This window comes from Palaemon carinicauda, chromosome 42 (assembly GCF_036898095.1).
Source record: "Palaemon carinicauda isolate YSFRI2023 chromosome 42, ASM3689809v2, whole genome shotgun sequence".
NCBI lineage: Eukaryota > Metazoa > Arthropoda > Malacostraca > Decapoda > Palaemonidae > Palaemon > Palaemon carinicauda.
In genome coordinates, this window is record NC_090766.1 from 5,712,488 (window position 1) to 5,729,920 (window position 17,433).

Sequence of the window (17,433 nt, forward strand, 5' to 3'; positions counted from 1 at the left end):
ACTAGATTTAATGGCTTAAAAAGTGTATTAAAAAGATGCAAGGAGAATGGAGAGTGTCATCCTGATTGAATTGCTTTCACTCCTTTCAGTGAAATACAGTTTCACTCTGTAAAGGAGACAAGAAAGGTGAAGCAGACATGAACACAAGGCTTAAGCTGCTGCAATTCAGCAGCAGTGGCAACACATCATATGACTCAGCCATCAAGAGAGCACCATCTCTCACTCTCTATCTCTCTTTCTTACCATACTTCATCCATTTTGGTAACAGATTGAGCTGAGTATGCTATGCCAGTTTGAATGGCAATTGCCATAAGAGGGTTGAGATTATCCGTGGAAATAGCTTGGATGTAGTATTTTTTATTCCATTGATTTACTCGGTATTTTGTTTTTTAGAAAGGAGACTTCTGTTACAAATGTGATAATTCCTCCTCTTTTTCATTTGAATGTCTGATGTGACTAAGTTAGCTGAGGTAATGTAGCATATGTTTATGGGCAAGAATCACTTACCATCATTGTGTTAGAGATGACTAGACTTTATGATTGATCAGCATTGAATTTTATTTAACTTAAAGGTTTTTCTTTTTTATGTGATTATTGGTGTTTCAACTTTTTGGTTGTAAGGCATTTAGAATTCTATTTGGATTTAGGAAGTTGTAAAGAGAAATTCAACACTCAAACCATCCTGTAACATTACCACGAAAGTTGAATACTGATAGACTACAGCAGACAAAGAGTTTTAAGTAGAAATGTGAGGTGTTTTATTTGATATATATCCAAAATTTAGAGGTGGATTTTCTTTCATATAAAATGAAGATTTATCATTCAAGGCCTTTAAAGAAAGTTGCTGCTCGTGTTTTTCAGTACTCGGCAAGGAAGTTTTTAGTTCAAGATGTTTTTGTTAATCCTCAATGATTAAGTTTGGTGTTGTTATTTTGGAAATTTTTCATTGGTATTTTAAGTTTTCTGAATTTAAAATTACTTGACAAAATCTATTTGTGGATGAAAGCTGCCTGAGTCATATTGATTGCCTTCAGTCAACAGCTAGATTTTGGAGAAAGGTAAATATGGGTAATTTTTTTTTTTATTGTTTACGAGGAAAAGCCAGCTGAAGTTTCCCAGGCACTTGAGTGTAAAACGAGAGTGCACGATTCATTAAGTTTTCAAGGTGCTATATGTAGCCAGTGAAACATTTTACAGTTTTCTTTCTTTTATGAAAACTGCAATGGATATCATTCATATTTAACTCTTTATAAAATAGCTTTTAACTAAATAGAAATATTTCATATAACCACAAATGTGTGGCTAGTAAGTGATGAAATTACTATAGAAATTTTTTGAATGGTTTTACCATATGATGATACATGGCTTCACTTTTAGATAAGGTTTATTGCAAACTACTGTGTAGCTTTCCTTGCTGTCAGTAGCTCCCCGAGATGCTCTGAAAACAATTTCTTGCACATTGTCTGGTATGCATTCATGGAAATCAGTGCCTCCCCTAGGGTTGATTGCTTCTCTCCTTGAATGTCCAATTGCTTCACTCCTTTTGCTTGATAGAAATTTTGTTTTTCTCTCCATATTTCAATACATTCTCTAAATTTCTCTCCCATTTACTCTTATTTTTTTCTGGCAATTTTCAGTCCAATTCCATTTTACATCGTGTGGTATTGGCTGATGTTAATTTTTCCCCTAGAATCTATATTTCCTTTCTTTATTCCTTATTGATTTGATCAATGGACAGCAGTGCTATAAGTGTGTTTTAACTCTGTTGTCAGTTTCTGAAAGTATATATTTTTTTGAATAGTCACTCTATCCTTATTTTCTATATCATCATGGGACTGTGTTTTCTCATTGCTTTTCCTCTGAGTAGGTTTAATTTTGCTGTACTGTAATTGAAAACGAGGCTACTTTGCTAATCACTTACTTTCATTGTGTTTGCAAATATTTCTAATTACTTTTGCATTTTTTCATACCTAATCACTTATCTAGTGTAGTTATTTTGCTCTGACCGTTAACTAACATTAGTTAATTTATAGTGTACTTTATCCATTGGGAAATCCCGACATTGATTATCGGGTTGAGCTACTTAGCTTCTCTTTAGACTATTGTAGTCTGTCAACATTGCTTTCCTTGTTAGATAAATTTAACTAATTTTTTACTTCATTTTCTGTTTTCTGTAGGGCAAGGTTTTCAGCCCACAGAAAATGGGGATATATCTTTGATATCTGTTCATCTTCATATACATTTCCCTTTCCTGCAGGATAATAGGCTTCTTATTTTAGCCTGGGAGGTATTTGGTAAACATCAATTTGGCCACTTTCTAATATTGATTCAACTAACAATGATCGGCTACCTTGATAAACCATTTTCTGGGTCGACCTGTGACGGCCGGTGAAAAGGGTCCTTCTTTACACTTTTCTGATATAAATCTTCCAAATATACCAGAGAAAGATAAAAGCATGGAATGCAGAGGTTACTACCCTCGCGCGAGCACCTTGTGGGTGTCGTGTATACATCAGGGGCGCTAACCTCTGCATTCCATGCTTTTATCTTTCTCTGGTATATTTGGAAGATTTATATCAGAAAAGTGTAAAGAAGGACCCTTTTCACCGGGCATCACAGGTCTCTCCCCAGAAATAGATTTTTCCTTCGTCAAAATCCCTCATTACTCGGAGTCTTGTGTTTTCCTGTGGCATACACTTGCACAATTGCTTGTACTTGTAGCAAGAAGACTATCCCCCTAAAAAAAGCTTGCTAGGCTATTATTAACTGATTGGTATGCCAAAGGGCCATGGCCACCCATGCCTGTAGTTTTACTCAGTCCAGACAATTAAGTAACCACCTCTAAAGGGCAATGTTTTCATGGATCTATACCCGATTAGGGGAGAGGGATGTTTCTTTTTGGAATATGTCTGAGGGAAGACTAAGGTAAATTCTTTGGTTTGTATTGCAGGAATACATTTTTTATATATATTTTAGATTGTGTTTGGGGTATGTCAGGTAATTTATTAGGTTTTGTTTGTCATAACACTAATTTCGATGTCTCATTTCACTAGTATTAGGGTAAAATTTTGTAGTTTTCTGTTCCATCTAGGAATGTTTATGTTACACGCATATGTACTCATTATGTTAGCAAATAATTTTTCAGTGAGGGACCCCTTTATACCATATAGGAAGATATTAGTATTTAAAATTGTCAAATGTTCTACTGTGCATATTGTTTTATAATTTTATTCCTGAACCATGAGTATGGTATATTTGCCAATATATAATCTGTAATGGCCTTCATAATAATTGTCTTAAGCTCTTATTTTTCAGAAGCTCATATTTAATAGAGTACTATCTGTGAAAAATATGTGAATGAGAATAAACAAACCCATTAAATTTTATAGTGATTTTGAATGGCATTTTTACCTTCTCGCACGTATATCATATTTTTAGAACTGGCTCGTATACAGTATGTGTACAATATTAGTAGTTTTGTGTCTATGAAAAAACTGGCTTTTGATGCAGCTTGGAAAAAGCTTGCAATGATTTCTGTTGAACCCTAAATAGTTAAGGTGCCACATCCCAGGCAAAAAAAGAAAAAAGGTCTGGTACACTTTTTTGCCCCACTTTTATTTACTTACAAACCCTTTGGGATTAATTACGTCTTGTAATGTTCAATGCCTGGCAATGAGATAATACTAAATTGAATTATTTGTATGAATAAACCTTTTTCTCTAAATTCTTGACAGTTTTGTAAATAATTTTCAAGATGAAGTTTGTGGTGCATTCAGACTTTGATTTACAATTGTTGTGTTCTTTACTACTGTATTATGGTAACTATAGTCAATTTCTTTTAGCGATGCAGATTTGCACCGACTCGCAGCGGTGCCCTTTTAGCTCGGAAAAGTTTCCTGATCGCTGATTGGTTGGACGAGATAATTCTAACCAATCAGCGATCAGGAAAATTTTCCGAGTTAAAAGGGCACCGCTGCGAGTCGGTGCAAATCTGCCTCGATAAAAGAAATGGACTATAGTTAAGCTTTCTAGTAACTAAATTAAAGGCATGGTTTTTCCTTGGCCAATGAAGCTAGTGAAGTTTATAATATTCGGGTCACAGTTACTCTGAACCACGTCGTCCCATATAAAAGTGTTGGGGATTCCTCTGGCTATCCCATATTTGAGGTACGTCCTAAGATTTTAAGTTTGGAAATGCAATTTAGTGTAATCAAGAAGATTCTAAGTTTGTTCCTGCAAATACAGAATGGTTTTGATAGACTTTAGAAACCACGGGAATGCTCATCCTTTGGCGGAGTTTGTGTGAGTAAAGATTGTTTGCATATTGCTGTGATTCTATAAAATAGAAATACACTAAGGGTGATAATGTTGACATTAATTCCACATAAAAGGTTGGTGTCCTTGTTTAGTAGAAGGATAAATTATATGTATATATAAGGTATAGAATTTAAGGAAATAGATGGGTGCAGTTCATTATGGTTGATTTCTGTAAACAGGTGTAACAACTGTATTTAATATCAAAGTTAGGATCAATTTACCTCATAAAAAGTGGAAATTAGCACTTAACCCTTTTACCCCCAGGCTGTTTGGAAATTTCCAACCCTTAACCCCCAGGGGGTTATTTTTTTCCCAGCACATTTTGCAGTATATTTTTTTTAAATTGCTCTAATAGGTTTAATTTTTGTCATAGAGAGGTCAGGTTGTTCTCATTCTCTTGGAAAATGCCTGAATTTTCTCAAAACATTATAAAAAATATGAAAATAAAAAAAATTTCATAGCATTTTTTTGCAAGGACTTAACCGGTACGTCCACGGGGGTAAAGGGATGGCTTTTGTGAAACGTACCAGTACATCCTTTGGGGGTAAAAGGGTTAATCTAAGGCCTTCCTGCTAATGGCAACACTGCTCTAACTTCCAACGAAGATTCTATTTAATCTCAATGTAGTGTCACTGCTTGCTCTGGGTCTTATTTTGGATGTCAATCAATGTTACAAGCCCTTATTTCTAATCCTACCAAGGATGTCTGAAAGTTATGGAACAAGAGTATGAAACAGTCTGCCTCACTTTGTTTCTACGATTCTTTAACGAACCACGATTTAAAAATCATCAGGAATAGCCTAGAGCATCTCAATGTATGTAACGTAAACAAAATGTAGCTTGAGTGATCCAGTTGAATGGTATTACCTTTTAATCAATTACCTTACATTGATAACATGCATTCAATAGAAAGCTGTTTAAATTATAACGAGGTTTATGAATGCCCGCTGCTCATTACCAAAAGTTTCTTTCCTTGAGGGACAAATTTATGATTTAATATAGTAAAGTAGAAACTATTACTGTACTTTTTGTAAAGAATCACTCAGTTGGTCAGTGAGATTAAACTTAATCCCGGGATGTAAATACCTCGGAGTGCAAAGAGTAATGTTTTTGTTTCTAAAGCATGGTTTACACCAGTGGTTCTCAACCTTTTTTCTGTCATTTCCCCTTGCACCCAGTTCAACCCTCCAGATTTCCCCCTTCATGCCCCGCCCAGCCCTCATGCCCACTCGCCTGCCTCAGAAATGGGCATGACACTCCAATTCTCCCCTTGAATATCATGTCAGTGAAAATGATATGATCATATCACAATTGAATGGCTAACAACAAATTGCCGCACGTACTATGAGGACATTTTCGGCTTGTTTTAATTAGTAGGTAGTGTGATTATTTCCCCCCTGGAAGCTTCAAATTTCCCCCAGGTTGGGAACCACTGGTTTACACGATCAAACGGTTCGTCGATCCCGGTCGACGAACCTGCTTGGCAAACGGTTCGAAGAGGTGGAGTCAGCCACAAATGCATGAGGTTTGTGGACAATGAAGGGCCGCCCACAAAAGTGTAGCGAGAACAGACTTTCTTTGAACTGTTTTAGGAGCGTGTTCAACAACCGAATACCCCGTTCACACGTTCGAACATCACTTCAAACACTTGTCTGTCGAACCGCGTTCGATGAACCTTTCGATCATATAAACCCGCCTTTAGAATTAACCCTTTTACCCCCGGGGTATTTGGAAATTTCCAACCCTTAACCCCCAGGGGGTTATTTTTATCCCAGCACATTTTGCAGTATATTTTTTTTAAATTGCTCTAACAGCCTTAATTTTTGTCATAGAGAGGTCAGGTTGGTCTCATTCTCTTGGAAAATGCCTGAATTTTCTCTAAAAATCATAAAAAAATATGAAAAATAAATTTTTATAGCATTTTTTTGCAAGGACGTACCGGTACGTCCATGGGGGTAAAGGGATGGCTTTTGTGAAACGTACCAGTACGTCCTTTGGGGGTAAAAGGGTTAATGGGAGGAATACACACTAGCCAAGCAATTAGGCTATTTTGAAAAGTGGTTTCTCAGCACATCTATCTTAGAGGCAATTGGGATTCCCCTCAACTGGTAAAACAGAAAAATTGTCAACAAGCTGTTTGCTTATCCTTGAGGCATTAGTGGAACTGGAATAGAGTACTTTTCTCCAGACCCTGTGTTATTTCTTGCTTGAAAGGTGCACATATCAAGTACAATCCATTAATGAATTTGAATTATATTTACCATTGGTTTGTTCATGTGATAATGGGTGAGTAACATTTGGTCAAAAAAGTATTGGAAATGAAGTTATAAAGAAGGGACATGAAGTATAAGACAAAGGCATAGATGAAAAAGTAAATGTGAATAGTCCACAAGACAGGGGAGTCTAATCGCATCGAGGATATAGCTGATGTGAAAAAATTAATGATTGTGGTTGTGTCTCCTGATTTTTATTTTGGTTTGATTTTTGCTTGCATCCATTTTTTTTGTGCTTAATAGATTTTTTCTATTGGTATCAACTGATGTTCTGTTATCAGCTTTACATGTTAAGATTTGTGTTTTATATTTATGTTAGTCTATTGTTGAGCTTTCTGTCACTGTCTTTGCAATGAATCAAATAGAATATAGGTAGCTGGTAGTAGGATAGTAATCTAATTCTACATTTTATCAAATTTTTTAATATAGGTCACAGTTTTCTAGCCTAACACCTGTTGAGTAAAAAAAGTTTTCTGTGCGTATACGCAAAACAGCTTAACACCACGCTGTTGACTCTGTGAAGTGCACAGTTCCATACAAAGATTCTGTAATTCTTTTTCCTAAAAGAGCAGGATTGCTACTGACATTAAGCTCAAGAATCATATATTATACAAGTGTAAAGAAGGAATTAAAGAAATCACTATATTGAATGTTATTAATAATGTCAAATAAAAATAGGGGGTTGCTGCAGTTCCACAGTACTTACCACGATCCGCCACTGATAATTATTTACTATAGCACAATATATGTAGTGGAGAAGGTAAGAAGTGTTTCTTGCATATTTATATGTACCTTTCTGATGCAAATAATTGGGGGAAAGTCACATTTTTCAAATTTTACCTGTTTAAAAACTCCAAAAGCTATGGACTAAAAAAAAAAATAATAATAATAGGGAAACTAACGCAAGAACATCATCTAACCTAAGGTTCCCCACCTAGCCTAACTTAACCCTTTTACCCCCAATGGACGTACTGGTACGTTTCACAAAACTCATCCCTTTACCCCCATGGACATACTGGTACGCCCTTGCAAAAAACTGCTATTTACATTTTTTTTTTTTGCATATTGATAACTTTATGAGAAATTTCAGGCATTTTCCAAAAGAATGAGACCATCCTGACCTCTATGGTGAAAATTAACGCTGTTAGAGCAATTTAAAAAAAAAATATACTGCAAAATGTGCTGGGAAAAAAATAACCCCCTGGGGGTTAAGAGTTGGAAATTTCCAGAGCCTGGGGGTAAAAGGGTTAATGGAGGACAATGCCACTTGCAACCCCCACCTCATAGACATCCGAATCCTTAGCTTACTAAGTCTCGACCTTGCGTTTGCTTCCCAACCTGGTTCACTTCTGACTATGTAAGGCTTAATCATATTTCTTAAATCATAAACCTAATTTCACAATATCGTATTTCAGACAAAGATGAGCAATATTTTCCCTATTAAGAAAGTATTAAAAATGTTTATGCTTGTCCCAACCAACTACCTACACTGCATGAATATTCTCTCTCTCTCTCTCTCTCTCTCTCTCTCTCTCTCTCTCTCTCGCTACATACATGCATATACCAAGGCACTTCCCCCCAATTTTGGGGGTTAGCCGACATCAAACACATGAAACAAAAAAAAAGGGGACCTCTCCTCTCTACGTTCCTCCCAGCCTGACAAGGGACTCAACCGAGTTTAGCTGGTACTGCTAGGGTGCCACAGCCCACCCTCCCCCGTTATCCACCACAGATGAAGCTTCATAACGCTGAATCCCCTACTGATACAGTTATAATAAAATAAATCACTACAAGTTGAATTATCATCCCTTTTATTCCAGGTAGACACTTATGTATATTAATTATTTTATATTTCTTTATATGCTTGATTTTAAACACTACCACCCTCTGATTTAGATATTTATTGTTTAACTCTCAATCATGTAGGTGTTGAAGAGTTTAGAAATATTGAATATTTTTTCCTTCCACATTTGAGTTTATTTGTAACTGCTTTAGAGTATTTAACAGTTATTTGATTTCTTTTCACACAAATATATGTCTCGTGTGTGTCTCCATTCAGGGCCTTCAATGACTAATAATAATTTGTTCAAAAGACAGTAGATCCTGTTGTGCCATAGTCCATCAGTGCACCTTGGGCATTACTAAGCTGCACGCAGTTGGAATTTTAACCTACTTTACCTATGTTATTGCTTCATTTCTATCTTGTATTACAGTCTGTTTTTAGCTTTTATTTCTTGTGCAGTGGCAGGACTCTCCTAATTTCACCTAGGGATAGGATGGCCTCCCTGCCCTTAGAGCCAGGTCCCAAGGCCCATATTTCATGATTTTAATCCAATCTAAACAAGAAGTGTTGTCTCACAATGCATCTGCTATCTGGACAGGTTCCTATCAGTAACCTTACAGATTTTTTCATGTTATCTGGATGTAAAAGAAGGCATATATGATTGATTGGTTTGCTTGAAAAAAGGATTTTTTTATTTGCAAGAAATTTAATATTTCTTACAACCCCTTTAATCATATACAGTACTGTATTGCCTTATTACATGGAAAACCTAGTAACACCATATGCAATTTAATCAGAATATAGAAGCCATTACTTTGAACTCATATTAGTTCTGTTATTATTTATTATTGATAGCCAAGCTAAAACAGTAGCTGGAAAAGCAGTGCTACAGTTGTTTTGGAGTACTGTACATATCCCCACACTTTTAGTACAACAGTTGACGACCCAACATCATTGTTCTTCCCAGGAACACTCAGATTCATAGGTTATGTTTTTCAATTATATTGTTGGGCCACCTTATAATACTTTACCCCCTGTATTTTGGTAATATTATCTTTGCTGTAGTTCTCAATCCATTCATTATTTGGTTTTCTTTTTACAAGTTTTTCTTTGTAGATAGTTTTTTGTTGGAAATTTTACACTATCCAAGGCTCTTCATTACCTCTCCATTGCAACTAAGGTTATTTGCTAACGATTGGCCTGCTTTCATGTCATCCAGTCCTGCCTCTTTTGATCCCTGCTGTTTTTTATTAAGATCGGTTGTTTAGGGAAACCAACTGATAAGAATGGCAATATGATATTATGAACATGCATTAGCAAAAGCCACTGAGGCTTACAGGATCATTTTCTCTTTGGATAAACCTCTATCTTCAATATTCAACTGATGTTATACTAAGCAAACAAGCTGAATAAAAGGCATTCTGCTCTTGAGTATCTCTGAACTATGTATATCCTATCCTTGGATCTTTTTATCAGTCCTGAATCGGCCAAACAATTGGAAAGGAATTGAACCTACAAGACCACCAATGCAACTTCCAAGTCAGGAAATGCTCTTTCTAATCCTACTATAGCTAGGAAGACTCCTTATCACCTTAGAACATATGTCAATCACCAGCCGTGTTACTGAAAGAGGCAAATGAGGTGATCCCAGACTCACTGGACCTTTACTGTTTCCTCCTCTTAACACCAAAGATTAGTGACTAAGGTCCGTTCAATTTTCTCCTATAGTCTTTCATCTTCATGGCTACCGTGGAGTTTGTATAGTAGTCAATAAGGATAGATTTAATTTTAGATATCGGTGTTGTTATGGGTTCACTTGGTCTGCAGGTCGTGTACTTTCATATTCCTATTCACTCAATCTGTAGAAAGTTTTTACAGTTAGTGTGTAAGGGGAACATGGCGTTACTGAGAGTTTTCCCAAATACCCTCTCCCCAGTGGCAACATAGGCTCACTCAAGACAGTGTTTATCTTCATCAGTATGTTAAAAATTGGATAGTCATGATGTTGAGGAATCTTTAGTGCCACCTCTTTACTCTAGTCTGTCCCTCGACAGATAAATTTGAGGATGGTAAACCCATACCTTGACAGAAGCCTTGAAATGTAGCATTTGTAATTACAAAATTGTAGTTGGTTTGACCTTTGAACAGGGTTCAGAGGTAGTGGATGTTTTTCTTTGTTCAAAATTTTAGTTATAGGATTATCTTTGAAAGATTTATTCACAAGTTCTGAAGTTGCTGCTGATTTTTGGGTTTCTTGGTCTCAATCTTTAAGATGTCACACGACCATTTTAGGAATATCATCCTGCATTTCCCTGGTTTCCCTCAAAGAATCTTCATCCTTGCGCTTGAAGAGCACAGCAGAATCCTTTGTCCGATTAAAGAGTACACCTCAGCTAACATCATTGGTGTCTTTTGTGTCTGAATAAAGACTACAGTAATTGAATTCCTCTCAAAATCCACAAAGGCCATACAAATATTTAGTAACCATTAGGGCTATGAATCTCTAGTAATGGTGAGTGTGTTCTGTTTGTCTGTCTCAGTGTCTCTGCTGAAACCTTGATGAGAAAAAGTAAGTACACATTTTCTTTCCATCTTTGAAGTAATGGTCTAGTAAGTATCAGGGTATGGGGACAAAATGTGTTTGGGTTACAAATGCTCTTCAGTGGTTTCTTTCAGTGAGTCTCGGGATACTATGGTAGGAGATGCTTGTTGGCCTTAACATCCTGAAGTAGTAGATCCAGTCAAGTCCTGAATTGTATGTAACCATCTATTTGTTAGTTTCGCTTAATTGATTGCTGTCAAGATCTGCGTTTGTAGTTGATTTCATGCCGTTACTATTTTTTAAATTATAGTAAGTAGTGATACTCATTTCAATAGTCGGGGTAATGTCAATAATCATTGATTTTGAGGTAGGCATTATCCTACTGATGGTCTTGGTCACAATCATAGGATTGGTCTCGACAAAGGGAAGCAACCACGGCTCTTTCAAGAAGAGGACTTGAAGTGATTGATGAAGACAGCATGATCAAGTGCAGGCATCTCTACTTACACTCCTCTAGATTAAAGGTATAACCTCCAGTGTTAAGTTTTCACGTAGAACATAACGTTCTTCTAGATCCCGCATAGCAGCTCAGATGTTACTGTTTTAGGTCGTCCGGCAATGTTAAACTTCACTGGGTGATTGGCAGAGTGGAATATCTTCAAGCCTGAGTTATGGTACAGTCACATTTAAAGTTGTGGTCACTGCAGCTTGTTGGGTACATCAATTGCCTATTTTTGCTGAAGTAAATGCAGCATTAAAGAAAACAGTTTTCTTTATCAAATGGACCCAGTGCAAAAATCTCCAGTTTTTAGTGGAAGTTGAGCAGGTAGGGGTTGAGTAATCAGGATGACTAGCAAACCAGGAGTGGGCAGTCATAGCATCTGATAAACAAAGTGGCCAAAGCATGTTGTTGTACATCATAAGGAAGACTAGAAAGTCCATGGCCATTACTGCTTAAGACAACTCTCTTGGTGATCCACAAGCGAATGAACCTGACACATCAAGCTGTAGTATTTCAGGAATGTCTCATCTTATATCCCTTGGTAAAGCACACTCACTGGTCCAGCAATCACTTTTTACTTGATGTCTGACAAACAGGTGCTGCACAAGAGCAGAAAGTTCCTGTTAAGAAATGACAGGTTATTGTAATGTAGGCACAGCAAGCAACACGCATGCAAATGCAAAAGATGCCTTATCTACATTTCCTTCAATTCTACAACTGACATCAGACTTCACATAAAAAAAGTCGTTGACTGCAACAAGCTAATGTAAACTTAATATTCCGTAGTTATGTTGTCTATTTTTTATGCCACTGCCAACCTTATCAACAAAAACTGTTTACTTTGAACATGAAATTGTCATCCTTACGTGACCCCGTGGCAGCCCATAAATGCTTGTTGTCTGAATAAAGTTGGTTGTTTGGAAGCTGCCTTTATATTAACTCTTCCTCCACTCCCATCACGTTGGTGACATTCGGAGTGCCTCGAACACCCAGCCCACCTCCCACCTTACTGCTTTCTTTTCCGTATCTTCCAACGATGACCAATACCAACCTCTACATTTTTGTCCACACTGCCACAGTGAGGCTCATGCCCTTCACCAGTAGAGATGCGTTCACCTGGTTTCAGCGCACCAAGGTCATTCCTCCTGAAGCAGTACTCACCATCTCCAGCCACCCATGTAGTCAAGATTTTTTCAGTTCTCAACAACCGTTGGGGGATGTAAAGACATCCATGCCCCTCAGGGAAATCAGTATTGCTTGCTTTCAGCATACTGCAGGTGGTTTTTATGAAATCAATTCTACTCCTGAAGAAGGGGACAACCACACACCTACAGAAGCGTAGGTGAATGTTGGAAATTGAATCCCACCTCGCCTGTCACACTATATTAAAAGAGTATAAAATGTTTCTGAGGCATAGCCAAAACTCATGCTAGTACCCAAACATAGGACAATGAAAGGTCACAGAATGAGGCTGCTGTCATATATAAAGGGATTATTGAATATTACTATAATAGCGTGGAATGAAAAATGTTAGTAACAATTCCGGACAGTAAATGCTATAGATGTAATTGTTACACTTTCAAGAAAAGTCAAATTGCATTAAAGTAATGTATTGGTTATACTAGCTAATTGAGAAAATATCCAAAAATATCATAAAGAAATAAGGATGGGCAGCTTTCCCTTCATTTTCAGTACAATAAAGAAAATGAATGCATACCTCAAGGCTGTAACCAGGTAATATCTTATTCAGTAGCATTAAAAACTAAGAACCCAACACCAAAATTGGAGAAAAATTATGGAACGAGCTAAATAATGCAAGAGATTGAAAACACTAGAATGAGTGCAGATAAATGTACAGTAAAGAAGGATAATTATCTTTTAATTATTTAGTGAATGATTGGAGGGGATAAGCTGAATTGTTGATTTAAAGACAGCTGTTAGCAGTTGTGAATATTCAAGAACAGTAGTGGATTGGCCCATTTGTCAACTTCTGGTAGCAAAAGATTTTAGAATTAAGGAACGTTCCGAACCACGGATATGGGCTTGTACAGTAATACTTCGTAGAAAAAAAAAAAGAGATAGAGAGAAATTGCTAATGAGATGGAAAAGAAATTTGTATTTTAGCCAAGGTAAAATACAGTTTTTGAGACAGGCAAATTACCCTGTTTAAACCCGTAAAGTATATCTTTCCATTAACATTTTTGCTAATTTCTTTTATTCTAGTAATGTTTATCTACACCCAATGGCTCTTAAAAAGGTTAGTTGTAGGAGTGGTGAGCCAAGAAGGAAGGTGCTATGGAATTCGAGAAAGATAAATAAAAAAGCAGCAAGAAGTATCCAACATTTTCTAAAGAGTGTGGTACTGTATACTGTATTGTATGGAAATAGACTATGCATAATTTAAAGCAATAAAGGAGCAGTGGGAGTTTAATTTCTATTTGAGCAAAGAAGACCGTCGAGGAAGTTGAGAAATTGTCCTCGATGTGGGCTAGTGAAAAGCAGTTTAAAGGATGATAAGTGATTCAGACAATCGTATATGAAAAAGCGAAGCAAATACATTCAGAGATCATTAAAAACATACCAGAAAAAATAATTATTCAGATTTTAGTTAACATTTTTAGAGCTAGCGTAGCTTGGTTTGATAAATTTCTAAAGAAAAATGGCATTCTTAGTGCCAGTTCAAACAATGCAACTGTTAAGAAATATGTTTGGGGGAAATGCAAAGGGCTGTAATCCCCAACAAGTTTTTAACTGACAGAATGATCCTCTTTTGGTAGAAAATGCAAAGTGGACTTACATCACCCAGAGAAAGAGAAAGCTTTTCCTGAGGTTAACCTAAGGAAGATTAGGCTAACTCTTTTACTCTGTTAGACTGCGTGGGATAATTAATTTAGGGTAAACCTCCAACTTGTTTACCATCCCAAAAGCCCTGGGATAATCAATTTGGGTAAAGCCCCAACATGTTTACCATCCCAAAACCCTAGGATAATTAATTTAGGGTAAAGCCCCAACTTGTTTACCATCCCGAAAACCCTGGGGTAATTAATTTGGGTAAGGCCCCAACTTATTTACCCTCCCGAAAACCCTGGGATAATTAACTACGAAGGTGATGTTGAGGTCCAATAGTAATGCCAAGGTAACTAGGCATATCTCCTTAGAGTGGATGCATGGAGTTTTTGGGCCGTGTGAAGAAAAGTCTCCAGGAGAAACAGACCACTTACAGCCTTTGCCATAGACATTGCACCGTCTTGTCCTCCCAAATTTGAGAATTGGTTGTCAGAGGTTTCCTGACCTCAATACAACTCCTCATGCCGCCCATGTACCAATAGTTAAATTTCAACTTTGTAACTATAGTAAAGCCTGTTTCCAAAGGTGTTTTAAGGTCACCTTTAATACACAGGTTAAAGGTCACTCATGAATGGCAGAGGCAAGGGATAATGACAATGCCCTAGAGACTGACCATATATCCATATGATCAGCACCCAAGCCCCCTTTTCACCCAAACTGGGACCAGGTAATGGCTGCTGATGACTCAGCAGGTAGACCTATAGGTTCCCCCAAGCTCCCATCCTTCCATCTTTTGCTTACAAGGATGGTGAGGTTGCAGACATTACAAGAAACTATCGAGCTTAATCGTGATTCGAACCCCAGTCCAGTAGATCACCAGTCATGGACATTTCCAGTAGGCTAACACAGCCCTGAAAACTTTTGGAAGAACTACTTCAGCATTTTTCATGCTCTGAGCTTCATTGAGGAAGCTTGAGTTGAAGTGTCTTCCAAAACAAGGAACTCTGCCTGGAGGAAATTGGGATCAGACTGTGTAGCAGAGAGTGACTTTGAAAGCTTTGAGCCTCAGCCTGTGGTTAAGAACATTGAAACTTCTGGCAAGTCCATGGGCTTAGATATTGATTTGGTGGTGGACCATGGCACAGCACTAAAAACAGAGAAGCTCCAGTATCTTCATGATGAGCAGTACCTGATAGCCAAAGGGATTTATTTTCAGAGGAGGAGGAAGGAAGGGCTCCTGTACTTAGTTTACTGATTAAAGAAATTTTTGTCAAAATGGGCCGAGTTACACAGCCTTGTTGAAAAATATCATCTAAATAAGGCAGTGCATCTAGTCATTTCAGAAACAAGGGGAGCAGGAACAAACCTCTCTTGATCAGTTATTTGTGAAAAGGCCATAAAGTGAATCGCACTTTGTGCCGGAAAAAAGTCATAAAATAGAAAAGACCCCAAAAGGATAGTTACCCAAAATGTTTATGTAGGGGGATCATCCCTTCCAAGTGGCAAACACCACTTCCCCTCTTCATGACCTTTTCCCTCACTACAGGTAAAGTAAGGTTTAATATTGATTTATTCAATTGATTATAAGTTTATTAATTGGTGGTGTGCTTTTATGTACTGCGTTGTATTTTAAGCTTGTGAACTTCATGTAAAAATTACCCACAATAATAGCGTCCTTGGGTAGGGAACCAGTAATTGCTATTTCAATTCCTTATGCAGAAAATTGAATCGGTTTTGTAACGAGCGTTTGATCTCCAGGTTAACACTATACAGTACTGTATATGGTTGATGGAGCTGTGATAAATTCAAGTTATTTTGGTTTATTGTTGTTGGAGCACACACAGTATACAGTATCCCATAATCGCTAACAGTTAGAAAGCTGCAGTTTTAGCTCTGGTTTCGTAATAATTGCTATTTGAAGTTGTTGTATTGTTGAAATTCACCAAGTTCATATCCTTGTTATGTTTGCTGCTGTTTTTATTTGATGTTTTTTAGACAGTGAGGAACGTCATGCCAAACTAATTTTGTTTGTGTTGGTTTGAAAATAGAATGTCGATTAATTTTTTCTTTAAAAGTAATGTTGAACATAATTTTCAACTTACTTTTCAAAGCAATGGGTGAAATGGAAGGGCTGAGTTGAAGTATAGAAGAGCATAAAGGAAGAAAGATAATTAGAGTGACAATTTGATTCTTTCCACGGCTAGTTGGAATGAGAAACTTGGTATCTAAAAAAATGGGCTCTTGAAGTAAGGTGCCCTGTAGGGTCCTAATACCATCAGTGCACCTCAAGTGGTACACTAAGCATTATTTTTTTTTGTAAGTATTTTCAGCATCTTTTTGGATATTCAGCTGTATACACTTTTTAGCTATCAACTACAACATACCTCCGTTCCTGCGTCCCTTCTGTTTTGCTGTCCAACTGCTTTAACCTTTACATCCTATTGCAGGTGTGAGGTTTTCCTCAGTTGCACTGGGATGCTGAAAGCCCTCTCATCCCCTAGTGTTGGACTTTGTAGCCCAAATTAATAAATCCAATCCCATTAAACTGCTGCGCCTTTTGTCTTAACTAATAGTCATCTTAAAGATACAGGAGAATAAGGTTTGGTTATATGATATAATTTCATTATATTTTAATTTTTTTTTTCTGAAAGTTTTCTGTTATGGTGACGTATACTACAGTGTATGAAAACCAAAGAAATATATAATTGTAGGCGTATGCAACACTTAAAAAAAGCAAATTTGGGCAAGAGGCCACAGAATCTGTGCATAGTGCTGAGGTAGGCATAAGGCAAAGAAAAAATTAAGAACCACTGATCTCAGAGAGGCCTTTGCACCCAGTCTTGCATTTCTTTGAAACTCTAAATTACTGCAGTAAAATTAAATAAGTATTTAAACAAATCAAGGATAGAGTTATTTGTATTTTTTGTTAAACCAAGAGTTGTGAAGTTTATTAACCCTTTCACCCCCAAAGGACGCACCGGTACATTCTTGCAAAACACTTATTTACATGTATTTGCATTTTTTTGATAACATTATGAGAAACTTCAGGCATTTTCCAAAAGAATGAGACCAACCTGACCTCTCTATGACAAAAATTAAGGCTGTTAGAGCAATTAGAAAAAATATATATATAGGAAAATGTGCTCGAAATTTAACCTTTCCTTGGGTTTAAAAGGGAAGAGGTTAACCAGCCCAAATGAGTCAAGCTCAGTGAAGAAGCTACCCATAAT

General features: G+C 36.9%; 1 protein-coding gene across 2 annotated transcripts in view; it reads left to right on the forward strand.

Annotated features, from left to right (window-relative positions):
* LOC137632806 (serine-rich adhesin for platelets-like) overlaps positions 1-17,433 on the forward strand; it is a 49,123-nt gene that overhangs the window by 25,690 nt on the left and 6,000 nt on the right. The window lies entirely within an intron of this gene.